The 18,045-nt window shown below is 46.3% G+C and overlaps 1 protein-coding gene across 2 annotated transcripts in view; it reads left to right on the forward strand.

Moving 5' to 3' along the window:
* Nucleotides 1-14,680: 14,680 nt before the first annotated feature.
* The window catches only part of eno1 (enolase 1), a 55,298-nt gene continuing 51,933 nt past the window's right edge, over nucleotides 14,681-18,045 (forward strand). Inside the window, exon 1 of one of the 2 annotated variants that reach the window (XM_033048511.1) lies at nucleotides 14,681-14,820. The gene's annotated coding sequence lies outside the window, so the exon portion shown is untranslated. The remainder of the gene's footprint in view (nucleotides 14,821-18,045) is intronic. The other variant, XM_033048512.1, reaches the window with a different exon arrangement.

Below are 18,045 nucleotides of genomic sequence, written 5' to 3' on the forward strand. Positions count from 1 at the left end.
AGCACCGAAACAGCCCCCTGGTCCACAATGTCCCTGCCACGCATGATGCAAGTTAGACTAAACTCCCCTGCCTGAATGCGATTCATATCCCTCCATTCCCAGCAAAATCTATGTACTTATCAAAGAGACTCTTAAACATCACTATTGTAAATGCCTCAATCACCTACCCTGACAAGTGTTGGTTAAGTCTTCAAAAAAACTTGATCAAATCTTCAATTCAATTCAATTCAATTCAACTTTATTGTCATTGCACAGATACAAGTATAGGTACAACGAAAAGCAGTTTAGCGTCTGGTCATAGTCATAGTGCAAGATAGGAATAAAAAATAAATAAAATAATACAGAACAAGCATACATTAGAGTAAGAAGAGTACTGGTTAACAATGTGGATGGAGAGACCAAAGATATCTAGCGACGGGACTCCGAGTTCAGCAATGTAAGTGTGTTGTTGAAAAAGCTGTTCCTCATCCTGCTAGTTCGAGACCCGAGGCTCCTGTACCGCCTCCCTGATGGGAGGAGGGCAAACAGTCCATGGTTAGGGTGAGAGGGGTCCTTGATGATCTTCCTGGCCCGTCTCGGACACCGTTTTCGGTGGAGGGCATCCATGGCAGGGAGCGGGGCACCGATGATGTGCTGAGCGGTTTTCACCACCCGTTGTAGTGCCTTCCTATCCGCTACGGTGCAACTGCTGTACCATACCGTGAAGCAGGTGGTCAGGATGCTTTCGATGGTACAACGGTAAAAGTTGGTCAGGATCTGGGGGGACAGGTGAGCTTTCTTGAGCCTCCTCAGGAAGTAAAGGCGCTGCTGCGCCTTTTTGATCAGTTTGGTGGTATTGAGGGACCAGGACAGATCCTCCGAGATGTGTACCCCGAGGAATTTGTAGTTGGAGACTCGCTCCACCTCAGTCCCGTTTATATGGATGGGGGTATGTCTGCCCCCTCTGTTCTTCCTGAAGTCAACAATCATTTCCTTTGTGACCTCCTTAAAAAATTCCAGGAAAAAAATTGTCAGATGGGTCTCCCCTTAACAAAGCTACTCCTGTATCAAATGTTCTAATGTCCATATTAGCAACATGGAACTGGGGAACGTCTAAAGGGCCTGTCCCACTTTCACGAGGTAATTCACAAATTCTCCCAAGTTTTCCCCTTGATTCAAACCCGCAGAATGTTCGTAAATGGTCGTTTCAGGTCGGAACCCTTCTTCGGAATCAGTCAGTCTGAATAAGGGTTCCAACCCATAATGTCACCCATCGGTTTTCTCCAGAGATGCTGCCTGCCTGACCCGCTGAGTTACTCCAGCATTTTGTGTCTATCTTCGATATAAACTGGTAAATGCAGTTCCTTTCTACACATCTTATTTACCTTGATAGGTCCAGTGTTCTTTGGTACCAATGCCAGACTGAACACAAAGCAGAATAAATATTCCTGGAGCAAACTTGTCCACATCCAGACATCCCATACTAATAAGTGAAGGGGTAATTCTGCACTGATCCATTGAAATCAGTCACACAGGCAGAAGGAGCTTGCCTACTCACATACTGCAACAGACCACAATACTGATGCTCCAATTACAGCTGAGAGCAGATCATCTGCCAGATTATGTGTTTAAATTATAAATCTTGGGCTAGTTTTCTTCCAATACATTTGCATTAAACTATAATGGCTACCTAAATGAAGGGAGATAACACCATAAATGAAACAATTTTATTGCCAGTTTCTATTTCAATCGATGTGGAGCTTCAACCCTTCATCTCTGGCCTTTGTGCGACTGTCTGCCTATCGTAAAGCCCTTCTCACCTGTATCAACCTATTACTTGCCAGGCTTTGTCCTGCCCCTCCTCTCTTCCAGTATTCTTCCCCCCCCCCCCCCCCCCCCCCCCCCCCCCCCCACTCTACAATCTGACTGAAGAAGGGTCCTGACCCAAAACGTTATCTATCCATGTTCTCCAGAGATGCTGCCTGACCTGTTGGGTTACTCCAGCACCTTTTGTCTTCAATGGATCGCTCACAAAATACCCAGATTGCAGAAGGAGCATGTGAAAGCATTTTGTTCACATTTGGGAGATATAGCAAGTTTAAACTCTTGGTTTCCAAAGACAGGGAGCTGCAGGTCTGAAGCTCATTGGCTATGCCACATTTTAAATTGCCTGCAGTGTATTGTTTCACTAAAGAAAAAGACTACCGTCTGGGCACTCTGCCAAAGATCGCTCCTGAAAATGGTAAGAAGTGCTGTCAACTGCTGAATCTTGTGAAAAGGAAAATAGACAAAAATGCTGGAGAAACCCAGCGGGTGAGGCAGCATCTATGGAGCGAAGGAAATAGGTGACGCTTCGGGTCAAGACCATTCTTCTACCTTCGATTTTCCAGAATCTGCAGTTCCTTCTTAAACATTGTGAAAAGGAAATGAACTTTGAAAAAGATGGCACGGTGGCGCAGCAGTAGAGTTGCTTTCTTGCAGCGTCAGAGACCCGGGTTCGATCCTGACTACGGGTACTGTCTGTACAGAGTTTCTAGGTTCTCCCCGTGACCTGTGTGGATTTTCTCCGGGATCTCTGGTTTCCGTTCACACTCCAAAGACGTGCAGGTTTGTAGAGTAATTGGCTTCGGTAAAAATTGTATATTGTACCTAGTGTGTGTAGGATAGTACAGGGATCGCTGGTCGCCACGGACTCAGTGGGCCGAAGGGCCTGTTTCCGCGCTGTATCTCTAAACTAAACTAAACTCAACAAAAAATGTATCTGTACCAGGTTGAGTATCTGTAAAAAGGATCAATGTTTCCAGTCTACATCACTATAACTGGATGGCATCTCTGACTGAAACTAAGTGAGAGATGGATCATATGTATGGATACACAAGTCCCTCTGTACACCATTTCCCAGTCTCCCATCCACAAACAAAAGTATCCTTGCACTAACCCTAGGCTACAAACCAGTAAATGACCCACTTATTCCTGTTCTGGCTTCCATCATCTAATCAATTCCATTGACATATTTCCCTCAATCCTATGAGGACTCATTTTATTTAATAACCTCTGAGTGTACTGGGCTGTATTCCCTTGAGTTTTAACATTTGGAAGGTTCATTGGAAGGACACTGTAGGCTTGAATAGAGGATGTTCATTTAATTCAACAGCTATAGCAAAACGGCTGTGAATTTATGTAATTCAATTCATTATGTCTGTCCATTCTTGTCTGTTTTGTAAAACAAAATCAATACTAGTTTTCAATGATGGGAGAACTATTTGCCCCAGGGTTCCCACCGAACTGTATATGTAGGTAATGATAAGCAAGAGGAAAATTCCAGCTCTTAGACAGTGAACTTGACGAAGGACATTCGGTACAAGACTACATCTCGCATGGTAAATGATATTAATGTTCGGTGATGTTGTGGCGGGGACTGGCAGGAGTCCAGCCAAAAACTAGACGGACACAAGTTGTGTGCACTAGACGTGTCTATTCCTCTGCAATACAGTTCCCTACTCCTCACCTGACACGGGCGTTGCCTGGCCTTAAATAACTCAGATACCGACCCCACCAAGACGCCGCCCTCTAGAGCTGATGGTTCTGAGATCGTGACCTTGGGTTGCTATCAGGTGCCGGCACAATGTACAGGTCCACCACCGATTTTCCGGCACCCTCAGTTTAGTTTAGTTTAGAGATACAACGGGGAAACAGGCCCTTCGGCCCACCGAGTCCGCACCGACCAGCGATCCCCACATACTAACACTATCCTACAAACACTAGGGACAATTTTACACATACACCAAGCCAATTAACCTACATACCTGTACGTCTTTGGAGTCTTAGATCCACAGTCTTATTTGTTTTGCCGAACCAACAGAGGTCACGGCCGTAGTAGGCCGAGATATCAGCCCGCAAAGTTGGCCACGGAAGTCGACTCTACGAAAACATCTGCTGGCTCCGGCTGGGTCAGAGTTCCAGACCCCCGGCCGCGGGGGGCAACTCTGCCACTGTGCCGCCCTGATGAGATGATGCAGGGTAGTGTCCAGCAACGCTGCAAAGATGAGAATAATCTTTATTGGAAAGGATAATGGAAGAAACTTGCAGCCAGTTAGTGCTGTTCCTGCTTATTCCAGTTACTAGCTAATCAATCATTGATTCCTAATTTTTGGGTTGGATAGGGTACATTTTAAGAAGCTGCCCAGGTTTAAACAGCCAAGCATATCAAATTAGTCCGAAGACTGGTCCCGACCCGAAACGTCATCCGTCTTTTTACTCCAGAAATGTTGCCTGACCCACTGAGTTACTCCAGCACTTTGTGTCTATCTTTGGTATAAACCAGCATTTGCAGTTCTTTGTTTCTATATCAAATTACTTGTTACCTTCAAACAATGACATTTCCTTTTTGGAAAATGTCCTAAAGCCACACATTCATACAGCACGGATACAGACCATTCGGCCCAACTCGCCCATGTCAACCAAGATACCTCATCTAAGCTAATTCCATTGCCCACTTTTCACCCATATCCCTCTAAATCTTTCCTATGTATGTACCTGTCGAAATGTCTTTTAAATGTCCTCACTAATCCTACCTCAACTACTTCTGAACCAGTCTGAAGAAGGGTCTTGACCCGAAACTTAACCTACCGTATTCTCCAGGGATGCTAGAGGGCCTGTCCCATTTAGGCAACTCTTTAGGCAACTGCCAGGGACTAATTTTAATGGAATTCACCTACGACAACTTACATCAACCTACAACAGCAAATATTGTCGCCACTGTCGCCGAAAAGTTTTCAACATGTTGAAAATTTTGCACCAGTCGCCTGCAGTCACCCAAAATATCACCAAAGTGGGACAGCCCCATACTCCAGCACTTTGTGTCGATTTTTTCCCATCCCTTACACTGCCCAATGACCAGTGCAGCAAAGTGTGCATGTGCATATTCTGCACTTGCCTGGTCTCTTTCTATAGACTGATAACACTTGGCTGCAGAACCGGAGAGCGATCAGGGCTGATGAAGTGTGAAATAGAATAGAATAGAATAGAATAGCTTTTTATTGTCATCCAGACCGAAGTCTGAACGAAATTTAAGCAGTCATACAATACAATAAAAAACAACAATAAACACATATTAACATCCACCACAGTGAGTCCACCCAACATCTCCTCACTGTGATGGAGGCAAAAGTCTTAGGGCTGCAGTCTCTTCCCTCCTCTTCTCCTTCTGCGCTGAGGCGATACCCCCCGGGCGATGTTAAAACCTGTCCTGCGGCTCAAACACCGCGGCCCGGGGTAGTCGAAGCTGCCGCTCACCAGACCTGCTGACGCAGCCGCTGGCCCGCGGCCGAACCCCCGGTCTCAGGCCACCGCCGCCAGAACTGCCGTCCCAGCCCCCGGAGCATCGTTCCAGCCCCGAGCCGGATCGCCCTCACGTGAGTGCTGCCACCGTCTCAGCCTCGCGCCAGGCCGCCGCTCCTCCCTCGCGCCGGCCGCCCCGACTGGTCCGCCGCTACCTCCCTCGGCTGGGGTGGCCGCCCCTACCGGGCCACCGCTCCTCCATCTGCTGGCCGCCCCGACCTGGGCACGCTCTCCTCCCTCGGCTTGGGCCCCCCGACCTGGCCCCTGCTCCTCCTCGGCTGGCCGCCCCGCCGGGGCGCCCCTCCCTCGGGCTCGTCCGCCCCGAAAGCGCACCTCTCCTCCTCTCGGGGGGCGCCTTTCGGGCACCGCTTCTCCCCTCGGGCTGGGCCGCCCCGACTGGGCGCCGCTCCTCCCTCGGGCTGGGCCGCCCCGATCCGGGCGCCGCTCCTCCCTCGGGCTGGGAACGCCGTACCTCCCCGAGCTCGGCTACTCCGACGGGAGCACCGTTCCTTCCTCGGGCCGGCCGTCACAGCCCCTCACGAAAGCCCTGTTCCAGCCCCGAGCCGGGCCGTCCTCACGGGAGCGAGCTCAGTGCGAGTCCTGGCGGGCTCTGCCTCCTGAGCCTCGAGGTCGCCAGCTCCGCCATAGGCCTCAGCGCAGACGGAGGCAGAGAAGGGGAATACGACAAAAAAGTCGCATTCCCCCGCAGGGAGAGACAGCAAGCCCCGTTTCAACCCCCCCCCCCAAAACACAAACTAAAAACCAAAACTAGACTAACCAAAACGAAAATAAACAACCCAAAAAACACAAAACAAACAGGACTGCCGGAGAGCCGCTGCAGCCAGAGCCGCGCCGCCACTAGGAAATGTATGAATCTTGACATATTGTGATATCTTCACTTCCTGCTGTCATCTGAAGGAACGAGGGTTTAATCTCTTGCTTTATTAATCTCCGTTGGATCGTTAAATAGAGGACATATTAATCGAGTCTTGTGGTAATTAAAGAGTTGAAGGTCATCTCCATGAATTAAAAAAAATCAATGGTGATTTTGGACCCAATTAGTCTGACCATGGAAATAAAAGCAGAAAATGCTCAATATGGCTGGTGGTGAGAGAAACACAGTTAACTTTCTTGCTCGATGCTTCCGTGGAGAGTTATTTTTTTCAGGTCAATGTTTTTTCAGTTAATTAACAGAATCTTTATACACTTGACTGGCAAAATATATATGTATGACTTTAATTTGTTTAAAGTCGCACATATTTCGGTTGAATCAAATGCTTCTCCCCTGATGTTTAATTCTGCTCAAGAGGAGCGCAGAATGCGGTTGGCTTCATCTTAGCTTCAGGCTATCAAGTAACACTTAGCTCATTGGGGAATGCCCTCTGGCTTGAGCTGTCCATCCTTGCTGAGAAATTTCAATTAATGAAATGGAGCTACTCTGCACAGTTTGAGATACAAGAGAAACAAAATCTTGCATTATTAGTCGCCTTCTTCGCAATAACGTGCGTACTGTTTCAAGAAGGCCTACTCATCATGTTTCTGGACAGGAAGGGCTAGAATATGTGTGTTGAAATGGTACAAAAGGTTCATTACAATGGCAGGATTTTCCCACAAAAAGGATTCTATACACTTTCAACTTGAATTTGTTAAGCAGCCCCAAATTTATTGTCTCAGAGGTTTAGCTTCAGGTTTTATTATTGTCACATGTACTGAGCTACAGAGAAAACCTTTTGTTTGCACGTTATCCAGTCAAACCTGATAGCACTGTGTGTGGATAGGAACAAAAAGCTGGAGTAACAGGCAGCATCTCTGGTGAGAAGGAATCGGTGACGTTTCAGGTCGAGACACTTCTTCAGATCCGAAATGTCACCCATTCCTTCTCTCCAGAGATGCTGCCTGTCCCGCTGAGTTACTCCAGTTTTTTATGCCTATCTTCGGTTTAAACCAGCATCTGTAGCTCCTTCCTTCCTAACTACTACTGTGTGTGGATACAATCAAGCCAAAGTCAAGTACAACAAGCAGAGTAAAGAGAAAAATGCCAGAGTGCAGAGTGCTCCTCAACATTATAGTGTAAGACAGTTCCAAAGGAAAAGTCAATTACTTCAATGAGGTAGGCTGGAAAATCTGGACCCTACCCTAGATTATGGAAGGACAGTACTTAAGTCTTATAACACGTGGGAAGAAGCTATTGTGTTCCTGAGCTGGTGGTAGATGCTTCTGTATATTCTGCCCAACAGGAGCAAGGAAAAGAAGGAAGGATATGGGTGGGAAAGGTCCTTAATTCTGTTGGCTAGTTTTTCGAGGCAGTGTGAAGTTTTTATTGGTGTGAATGATGGGGAGTCTGGTCCTTTTGATGAACTGGGCTTCATCCACAATTCTCTGCAATTTCTTGCGGTCTTGGGGACAGCAGTTCCTGAACCAATCTGTGATTCAACTTGGCAGTATGGTTTCCATGGTGCATCTGTAGGACTTGAGAAGAGTCATAGACAATTGACAATAGACAATAGGTGCAGGAGTAGGCCATTTGGCCCTTCGAGCCAGCACCGCCATTCAATGTGATCATGGCTGATCATCCCCAATCAGTACCTCATTCAAGCCTTCTCCCCATATCCCCTGACTCCGCTATTTTTAAGAGCCCTATCTAGCTCTCTCTTGAAAGCATCCAGAGAACCTGCCTCCACCGCCCTCTGAGGCAGAGAATTCCATAGAAGACATGAGAAATTTCCTCAGTCTCCTGAGGAGGTAGAGGTGTTGGAGGTGCTTTTCTGGCTGTAGCCACCGTGGATGGTCCAGGATAGAGCATTGGCAAAATTTACACCTAGGAACTTGGAAGCTCCCAACTACTTTGGTACCATTGATGCTTCCACTATGCTTCCCAAAGTTGACAATTTCTTGTGTTTAAATGTAAAATTGGAGGTCAGAATGATCTGCAATTCTCATAGTGCCTCCAATCAGTTGATTACAAAGCACTTGTGTTTAAGAAGGAACTGCAGATGCTGGAAAATCGAAGGTAGACAAAAATGCTGGAGAAACTCAGCGGGTGCAGCAGCATCTATGGAGCGAAGGGAATAGGCAACGTTTCAGGCTGAAACCCAAAGGTTTTGGCCTGAAACGTTGCCTATTTCCTTCGCTCCATAGATGCTGCTGCACCCGCTGAGTTTCTCCAGCATTTTTTATTACAAAGCACCATTGGCAGAAGCTTAGAAGATGGCTGAAAATACTTGAAGCGGGATGTTAATGAGCGGAATGAAATGGCTAAAAGGTAATACAAAAGGAAAACCTGAAACAACATCTGCAGTGCTTCAACAAAATCATTCTGTAACTTTCTCCGAGCAATAAATTGTGCCAGTATGTTTAACAAAGGCAGTACAGCTCAGTCAATGTCACTGTGACTCCCTCCATTCAATTTTATTGACATCTTTTGGCATCGGTTTACAAACAGGGAAAGTTGTATAACACTTGAATCCAAAATGGTAGCAATGGCAGCAATGAAATACAATAGCATAACTACAAAGGGAATTATGTCAAATTGTACATGCTCTAACCTCATCGGCACCCATTTCACCGAACACTTGCGCTCTTTCTGTCAAGGTCTGCAGGATCTCTTGGTTGTTAGCCATTTTAACTCCCCTTCCCATTCCCACACTGACATTTCTGTCCTGGGCCTCCTCCATTGCCGGAGTGGAGGAGTACAGGTGTCAGAGGTTATGGGGAGAAGGCAGGAGAATGGAGTTAGGGGGGAGAGATAGACCAGCCATGATTGAATGGGGGAGTAGACTTGATGGGCCGAATGGCCTAATTCTACTCCTATTCCTTATCACCTACTGAGTGAGGCCACACACAGACTGGAGGAACAGCACCTCATTTCGCTTGGGTAGCTTATATCCCAATGGTATGAACATTACATTCTCCAATTTTAGGTAACTACAACCCCCACACTCCTCTGCACCTATTCTGTATCCCCCTCCCTTGTACCCACCTGGACTTGCATCTATTTCTCCCCTCGCCCTCCCCCTCTCCCCCTCCCCTTCCACTTACATTCCTTCCTTTAGCTTCACAATTCGCAACTACAGAGAAACGTGAGATGTTACATTTTGGGAAGTCTAACATGGGCAGGACCAACACAATGAATGGCAGGGCTCTGGGGAGTGTTGTAGAGCAGAGGGATCTAGGAATGCAGGTGCATGTTTCCTTGAAGGTCGAGTTGCAGGTAGATGAGGTGGTCAAAACGTCTTTTGGCACATTGGCCTTCATCAGTCAGAGTATTGAGTATAGAAGGTGGAAGGTCATGTTGCAGTTGTATAAAACGTTGGTGAGACCGCATTTAGTGTATTGTGTTCAGTTCTGGGCACAATATTATAGGAAAGATGTTGTCATGCTGGAAAGGGTACAGTGAAGATTTGAGGATGTTGCCAGGACGAGAGAGTCTGAGCTATACGGAGAGGTTGAGTAAACTGGGACTCTATTCCTTGGAGTGAAACAGCGTGGAAACATAGAAACATAGAAAATAGATGCAGGAGTAGGCCATTCGGCCCTTCGAGCCTGCACCGCCATTCCATATGATCATGGCTGAACATCCAACTCAGTATCCTGTACCTGACCTGATCCCTTTTGCCACAAGAGCCACATTTAATGCCCTCTTAAATATAGCCAATGAACTGGCCTCAACTACTTTCTGTGGCAGAGAATTCCACAGATTCAACACTCTCTGTGTGAAAAATGTTTTTCTCATCCCGGTCCAAAAAGACTTTCCCCTTATCCTTAAACTGTGACCCCTTGTTCTGGACTTCCCCAACATCGGGAACAATCTTCCTGCATCTAGCCTGTCCAACCCCTTAAGAATTTTGTAAGTTGCAATAAGATCCCCCCTCAATCTTCTAAATTCTAGCGAGTACAAGCTGAGTCTATCCAGTCTTTCTTCATATGAAAGTCCTGACATCCCAGGAATCAGTCTGGTGAATCTTCTCTGTACTCCCTCTATGGCAAGAATGTCTTTCCTCAGATTAGGAGACCAAAACTGTACACAATACTCCAGGTGTGGTCTCACCAAGGCCCTGTACAACTGCAGTAGAACCTCCCTGCTCCTATACTCAAATCCTTTTGCTATGAATGCTAGCATACCATTCGCTTTCTTCACTGACTGCTGCACCTGCATGCCTACTTTCAATGACTGGTGTACCATGACCCCCAGGTCTCGTTGCATCTCCCCCTTTCCTAATCGGCCACCATTCAGATAATAGTCTACTTTCCTGTTTGGCCCTTCGGCTCAACTTGCCCACACCGGCCAACATGTCCCAGTTACACTAGTCCCACCTGCCCACATTTGATCCATATCCCTCCAAACTTGTCCTATCCATGTACCTATCTAACTGTTTCTTAAATGTTGGGATAGTCCCTGTCTCAACTGCCTTATCTGACAGTTAGTTCCATACATCTACCACCCTTTGTGTGAATAAGTTACCCCTCAGATTCCTATTAAATCTTTTCCTCTTCACCTTAAACCAATGCCCTCTGGTCCTCGTTTCACCTACTCTGGGCAAGAGACTCTGTGCATCCATCTGATATATTCCTCTCATGATTGTATACACTGATATTGAATTGGAGCCTAAAATCCACATTAAAGTATTCTCCATTCATTGCAATTAGTCACAGAGTCAAACAGCACAGAAACAGGCCCTTCACTCACCTCATCCATGTTGACCAAGATGTGAATTTAAGCTTGTCCCATTTGTCTGCAATTGGCCCATATCCCTTCAGTATAGACACAAAATGCTGGAATAACTCAGCGGGACAGGCAGCATCTGTGGAGAGAAGGAATGGTTGACGTTTTGGGTTGAGACCCTTCTTCAGATTCCTTTCCGTGCATGTCCCCTTCAGTAATCCAGCTCAAATGTTGTCCAGGACTGTCCTACTAACAGAAATAGTTGCCCTGCATCAACACTATCAATTAATTTAATTAGATCATTCCTTAATCTCTCAAAGAGTAAAATTTAGATAATTCACTGACCCATTCTTCAGAAATCCCAATTGTTTTGGCATCTGGCACAACTTTAAACTCACAAAAACCCTGTTCCCTCATTCCTGTTAAAATCAACAGGGTTGGATTCCCACATTCCCTTTAAACTCACCAGGGCCCTGCTCCCTACTCCCTTCAGATACAGCTCTCTCACTGGTAGGTTTATTATATACTGTATAACATCTGAACAAAAGTGAATTAAAAGTATTGAGCTATTTATAGAACCAATATCTGAGAAATCTGCCAGTCCCACATCACCAAGATCCTGAGGCTCCTGGTTTAGCAAAGCTTTCCTATATTTAAAGTCCAAGTGTAGTCAGCATAACTGCCCGCACGGCGTAACCATGTTCACCAGCACTCTTGTCGTTGAAACTAAACAAATTATGAATTCAAATCCCATTGCAATGAGTTGTGGAGTCAAAGAGCTGCACAGACTGGCCCTTCGGCCCACCTTGTCCATGCTGACCAAGTTGGCACACTGGGCTAGTCAAATGCATTTGACTGCATTTGGCCCATCTAAATCCTTCCTATCCACATATCTGTCCAAATGACTTACAAAAATTGTAATTATATCTGCTTCTATAGCTTTGTCTGGCAGCTGATTCCAGATATGATTAGTAGCTGAGTGATAAAGTTCCCCTGAGGCCCCTGTTTTTATGAACACACTTGGACACATGCAATGCTGTCCTGAGGAAATGTTGTGGTCAATTGGAGCCACCAGTCCTGAGATGTGTGAGATGTGGAATCAAAACCCAGTCTGTTCCTTTACTTTAGTATCTTTACTTTAGAGATACAGCGAAATAGAGAAACAGAGATAGATAAACATGCCCGTCAGCTCGCCGAGTTCGCGCCGACCAGCGATCACCCCATACACTAACGCTACCCTACACAATTAACAATTTTACCGCGGGAAATTAACCTACAAACCTGCACGTCTTTAGAGTGTGGGAGGAAACCAGAGCACCCGTTGAAAATCCACGCGGTCACAGGGATGACGTACAAACTCCGTACAGACAGCACCCCCATCGTCAGGATTGAACCTAGGTCTCTGGCGCTGTAAGGCATCAGCTCTACTGCCGTGCCACTGTGTAAATGTAAAATGTTCTGGGGCTACTACTTTGAAGAGGAACAGGCAAGTTATTCATGATGTCATGGCCAATATATATCTCTTCAAGCAGATTATCTAGGTGGTATCACTATGCTATTTATGGGCACTCAATACACCAGATTGGCTCGAATGTTTTCTCCATTTCAACAGTGATTATGTTTTAAATGTATTAGCAGTAGACTTCTTTGGGAAATCCTATAGAAGATGTAGAAGTTATCATGTGAATGGTAACCATTCCATTATAGTTCCAGTTATTCTGTGTTCGATGTTCTCCAAGGCTAAAATATTCTTCCTGAATAGTTTCCTTTTGATGTCTAAACTTAGCTCTTTACTGAAATTTCCAACCCGGCTTTCCCTCAAAACTGCAAGGAGATCTTGTGTCAATTTCATGTCATAGCCAAGACCTGACACCCTAACAATACAGCAGAGCCAAGTTTCTAGACTCACACTGAAAAACATAGCAATAAAACAAGTTTTAATGTGCAGACAGAGAGGAGCAGTGAAATGAACATGGAGGAAAGAGTGAGGTAAGGAGACGCCGGGCGATATTACACTACAACCTCAAATAAGCTCCGAACTACAGCACATAGACTATTATTGTAATTATTGCACTTTTATGGTTGTATGTTTTTTATGTGTACGTATGCTTGTGAATATATATACACATATAGAAACACATATATATATATACATATGATCTGTATATGTGTGTATATGCGACAATGTGTATATATACACATGGTGAACTTATTTTCTCATTTATTATATTGTTTACAGTGTACTATGTTTACATTTGGTTGTGCTGCTGCAAGTAAGAATGTCATTGTTCTATCTGGGACATATGGCAATAAAACACTCTTGACTCTTGGGCAAGGATATGGCAGATGCGAAAAAAATTGTGGAAAAATATGAGATCATCTGTTTTTGTGGGGAAAATAGGAAAGCAGATTATTTTTCAATCATGAGAGTCATAGTCATATGGCCCAACTAGACCATACTGGACAAGATGGACAAGACTTAGCTAGTCTCATTTGCCCATATTTGGCCCATATCATTCTGATACAAGGTACCCATCCAAATGACTTTTTAAATGGTGTTATTATACCTGCCTCAACTACGTTCTCTGGCAGCGGGTTTCATATACCGACGGAGAGATGGAAAGATGTTGGTATTCAGGGAGATAGTTGTCATTGTACAACTATTGATGTGTAGGAAGGAACTGCTGGTTTACACGGAAGATTGACACAAAATGCTGGAGTAAGCATCATGGGGGAATCACAGAGGGGGAGCAGCGAGAGAGGGTGTTGCAGAACCCCCGTTCTGGAGAGAGGAGAGAGGAGAACTTCTTCACGGTTCCGCTGAGTTACTCCAACATTTTGTCATCCTTCTCCTGGTTCTAGTTTCCCCCTTCCCTTCTCTTCCCTCTCCACCAACCCCCTTCCCCTCCTCTCCCTTCCCCTCCTCACTCCCCCTTCCCCCTCATCTCCCCCTTCCCCCTCATCTCCCCCTTCCCCTCCTCCTCTCCCCTCATCCCCCCTTCCCCTCCTCTCCCCCTTCCCCTCCTCTCTCCCTTCCCCTCCTCTCTCCCCCTTCCCCTCCACCTCTCTCCCCCTCCTCCTCCACCTCTCTCCCCCTCCTCCTCTCCCCTTCCCCTCCTCCTCATCCCCACCCACCATTCCCCTCCTCCTCTCTCCCCCTCCCCTCCCCTTCCCCTCCTCCTCCCCCCCTTCCCCTCCTCCTCTCCCCCTTCCCCTCCTCCTCTCCCCCTTCCCCTCCTCCTCTCCCCCTTCCCCTCCTCTCCCTTCCCCTCCTCCTCTCCCCCTTCCCCTCCTCTCTCCCTTCCCCTCCTCTCTCCCTTCCCCTCCTCTCTCCCCCTTCCCCTCCACCTCTCTCCCCCTCCTCCTCTCCCCTTCCCCTCCTCCTCATCCCCACCCACCATTCCCCTCCTCCTCTCTCCCCCTCCCCTCCTCCTCCCCTTCCCCTCCTCTCTCCCCCTTCCCCTCCTCCTCTGCCCCCTTCCCTCTTCCCCTCCTCATCCTCCCTTCCCCTCTCCCCATTCCTCTCCTCCTCTCTCCACTTCCCCTCTCACCATTCCCCTCCTCTCTCCCCCTTCCTCTCCCCTCCTCCCCCTTCCCCAAAGTGTTATGGAATAGCCAGCTCTCCGGCGGCCACTGATGGTGACAGTGACAGATGTCGCCGTCTCCCCGGGAGACACTTTGTTACGTGCGGGGAGGAGTGAGTGAGTGGGAGCCGCAGCGAGGGCGGGCTTCTTTGTTGCAGTGCGGACTCGTGTCCTTGCGGCGCCTCCCCCTCCTTGCTCCCTCCTCTCCCTTTCCTCTCTCTCCCTCTCTGCCCCTTTTCTCTCTGCATGCAACAGGTAAGCGCTGACTTCTCTTTCCACACATGTATGTATATTTTGTACCAAACCGCACCGAGCCCACTAAATCCGCGGTGTAAGCGATTCACTCCACCATTCAGGAAAACATTATTTGCCTTTAAGACTAGTACACAAAGCGGACATTCTGTCCGCCCCGTTAGTTCCAGTTAGTTCCAGTCCCCCTCCCCCACCACCTCTGGAAAATTGGAACATTACCTTAACTTGTTCAAGAAATTGATCGCACATAAAACAAATATATTATCATTTTATTTTGGTGTTGGCTGGAATTTGCAACATCTAGTCATTCATTTTATTGGGTAAAAAGTACATAGGTCAGAAAATTCCAATTGGGAAAGAAGTCCCTCGCTTTCCCAATTCCAGTCTTGGTCTGCGAGCTGGGCTTTGTTTTCTGTGACGAAGTTTAAATGAAATTTAGCCCAATTGTACAAATGTGTTATTTTTTAAAAGGATTTTGCATTTAGTATTAAACTGGATAAGAAGCGGTGAAAAGGGGTTGATTTTTGAGGGCAATGCAGGAAGAATTTCCTCTCGTAATCATGATTTGCGACTAAAAATAGGGCAATCCTAGATGCATTTACATTAGATCGGTGCTGGGGTTTGTTGGTGAGGTGGTTTACAGATTAAATTGCATTTCGTTTTTTTGGTTATTTTTGCTCTGTATTTTTTTTTAAATTACGAAGTTACTATTTTTTTTTTTGTGGGAGTTTGAGTCGATTATGGGGTTTGAGATTTTCCAGGTCCCTGCCTCGGCAACACCAGTGGATTGGCTGAAAGAATTAGTAGCTGACCAAATATTTCCAGCTTAACTATAAATAACGAGAGCTCCTTCCCCGGTCTGCAGTTTGACTTGCATGGCGACTCATCGAAATGGAGACTGCTGCACTAATAGTCACCCACTGTATGTTAACCCGATAATCTTAGGAAGGCTCTCATTCATTTTGTTAATGAATGTAATGGCTTACAGTCGCTGATCTACCTTGATAATGTAATGACTGGCCTAATAAGTTGTATATTGTTTTGAAGTTCGACTATAAAGTGGTGAAATCAACTTTTTCTGTTTCAACAATAGCTTAGTGACCTTCAAGTGATTTTAATAAACTATCCTTCTTTATCCTTGCACGAAAATCCTCGTTTATCCAGTATTATATCATCCGGAATGTACAGCCCATTGGTAAAAATAGGTCAAACGATGAATCTCACTTTTTATTCCCCCCCCCACCCCTACCTCACCTAGACTTGCACCCATATGTCTCTCCTTCCACCTACATTCCTTTCGCTATCTTTGACCTTTTGTCTTTTCATCTTTGTTGAGTAATGTCCATGGAATGTTAGGTTCAATGTACATTGTATATGGTTTTGACAGTGTTCCTTTGCTGATTCCCAATCTGCAATTCCTGTATTCCCCTTATACAGAGAGTGGCCCTGACCTCCCATCTACTTCATTGCAGACCTTCAAGCTGTATCTTTAGTCGGACTTTACTGGACTTTATGTTGGCTAAATATTAGGCACAGTGGTGCAGCGGTAGAGTTGCTGCCTTACGGCGACAGAGACCTTGGTTTGATCCTGACTAAGGGTGCTTGTTTGTATGGAGTTTGTACATTCTCCCCGTGGCCTGGTGGGTTGGCTCCTGGAGCAACGGTTTACTTCCACACTCCAAAGACGTACAGGTTTGGAGGTTAATTGGCTTGGTGATATTGTACATTGTCCCTAATGTGCGTAGGATAGTGATCCCCGTGTGCGGGGATTGCTAGTCCGGACTCGTTGGGCCGAAGGGCCTGTTTCCGCACTAGAAACATAGAAAATAGGTGCAGGAGGAGGCCATTCGGCCCTTCGAGCCAGCACCGCCATTCATTGTGATCATGGCTGATCGTCCCCTATCAATAACCCGTGCCTGCCTTCTCCCCATATCCCTTGACTCTTAGCCCCGAAAGCTCTATCCAACTCTCTTAAATCCATCCAGTGACTTGGCCTCCACTGCCCTCTGGCAGGGAATTCCATAAATTCACAACTCTCTGGGTGAAAAAGTTTTTTCTCATCTCAGTCTTAAATGACCTCCCCTTTTTTCTAAGACTGTGGCCCCTGGTTCTGGACTCGCCCAACATTGAGTACACTTTTCCTGCATCTAACACTCTCTTTAAATTAAATTATTCCCTTTATCCTGTATCTGTACACTGTGAAAGGCTTGAGTGTAATAATGTATATTCTTTTAGCTGTCGGGATAGCACGCAACAAAAAGCTTTTCACTGTACCTTGGTAGAAATGACAACAATAGACTAAACTAAACAATGTTCAAGTACCGGAAATCTGAAATAAAAACCGAAAATGTTGAACATACTTGAATTGAATTGAATACTTTATTGTTAAATGTGATAAGTCATAGTGAAATTCTTTGCTTGCATCCCCACGGTATGCAAATAGTCGCCATTTAAAGGGCGCTTACAAAGTTACAAAGTATTGCGCACCAGGTCCACGGTGGTTTTCTTTTCTCTTCCCCCCCCCCCCCCCCCCCACATGGCGCCCACGCCCACGCCGGCTCCTCTTTTGTTCCGGACGGCACAACCTCAAACTCCGTTCGACGCAAGCCTCACGTGCGCGTCCCCATACTTATCTAGTCGATCAGCGTCCATGAGAGGAGTAACATTTAACGTTTCAAGTTCCTTTAGAGAAGTGCATGTGTCCATACTGGTTATTAGCGAGGAGTTATATGGCAACTGAAAAGTGATGAACATAGAATAGTTTAGTTTACAGATACAGCGCGGAAACAGGCCCTTTGGCCCACCGGGTCTGCGCCGACCAACGATCCCCACACATCCTACACCCACTAGGGACATTTTTCTTGCATTTACCAAGCCAATTAACCTACAAACCTGTACGTCTTTGGAGTGAGGGAGGAAACCGAAGATCTCGAAGAAAACCCACGCAGATCACAGGGAGAACGTACAAACTCCGTACAGACAGCACCCGTAGTCAGGATCAAACCAGGGTCTCCGGAGTTTGTACGTTCTCCCCGTGATCTGCATGGGTTTTCAGCACAGGAACAGGCACATCGGTCCATAATATTCATGCCGAACAGGATACCAAGTGAATCTAATGTCCTCTGCCTGTATATATTTTCACCCTGGGACAACAAGGTCCACACTGTCTATGCCCCTCGTAATTTTATGTACTTCAATCGGGTCACTGCTGGATTAACTCGGTGGGTC

This window comes from Amblyraja radiata, chromosome 31, assembly GCF_010909765.2.
Source record: "Amblyraja radiata isolate CabotCenter1 chromosome 31, sAmbRad1.1.pri, whole genome shotgun sequence".
Taxonomy (NCBI): Eukaryota; Metazoa; Chordata; class Chondrichthyes; order Rajiformes; family Rajidae; genus Amblyraja; species Amblyraja radiata.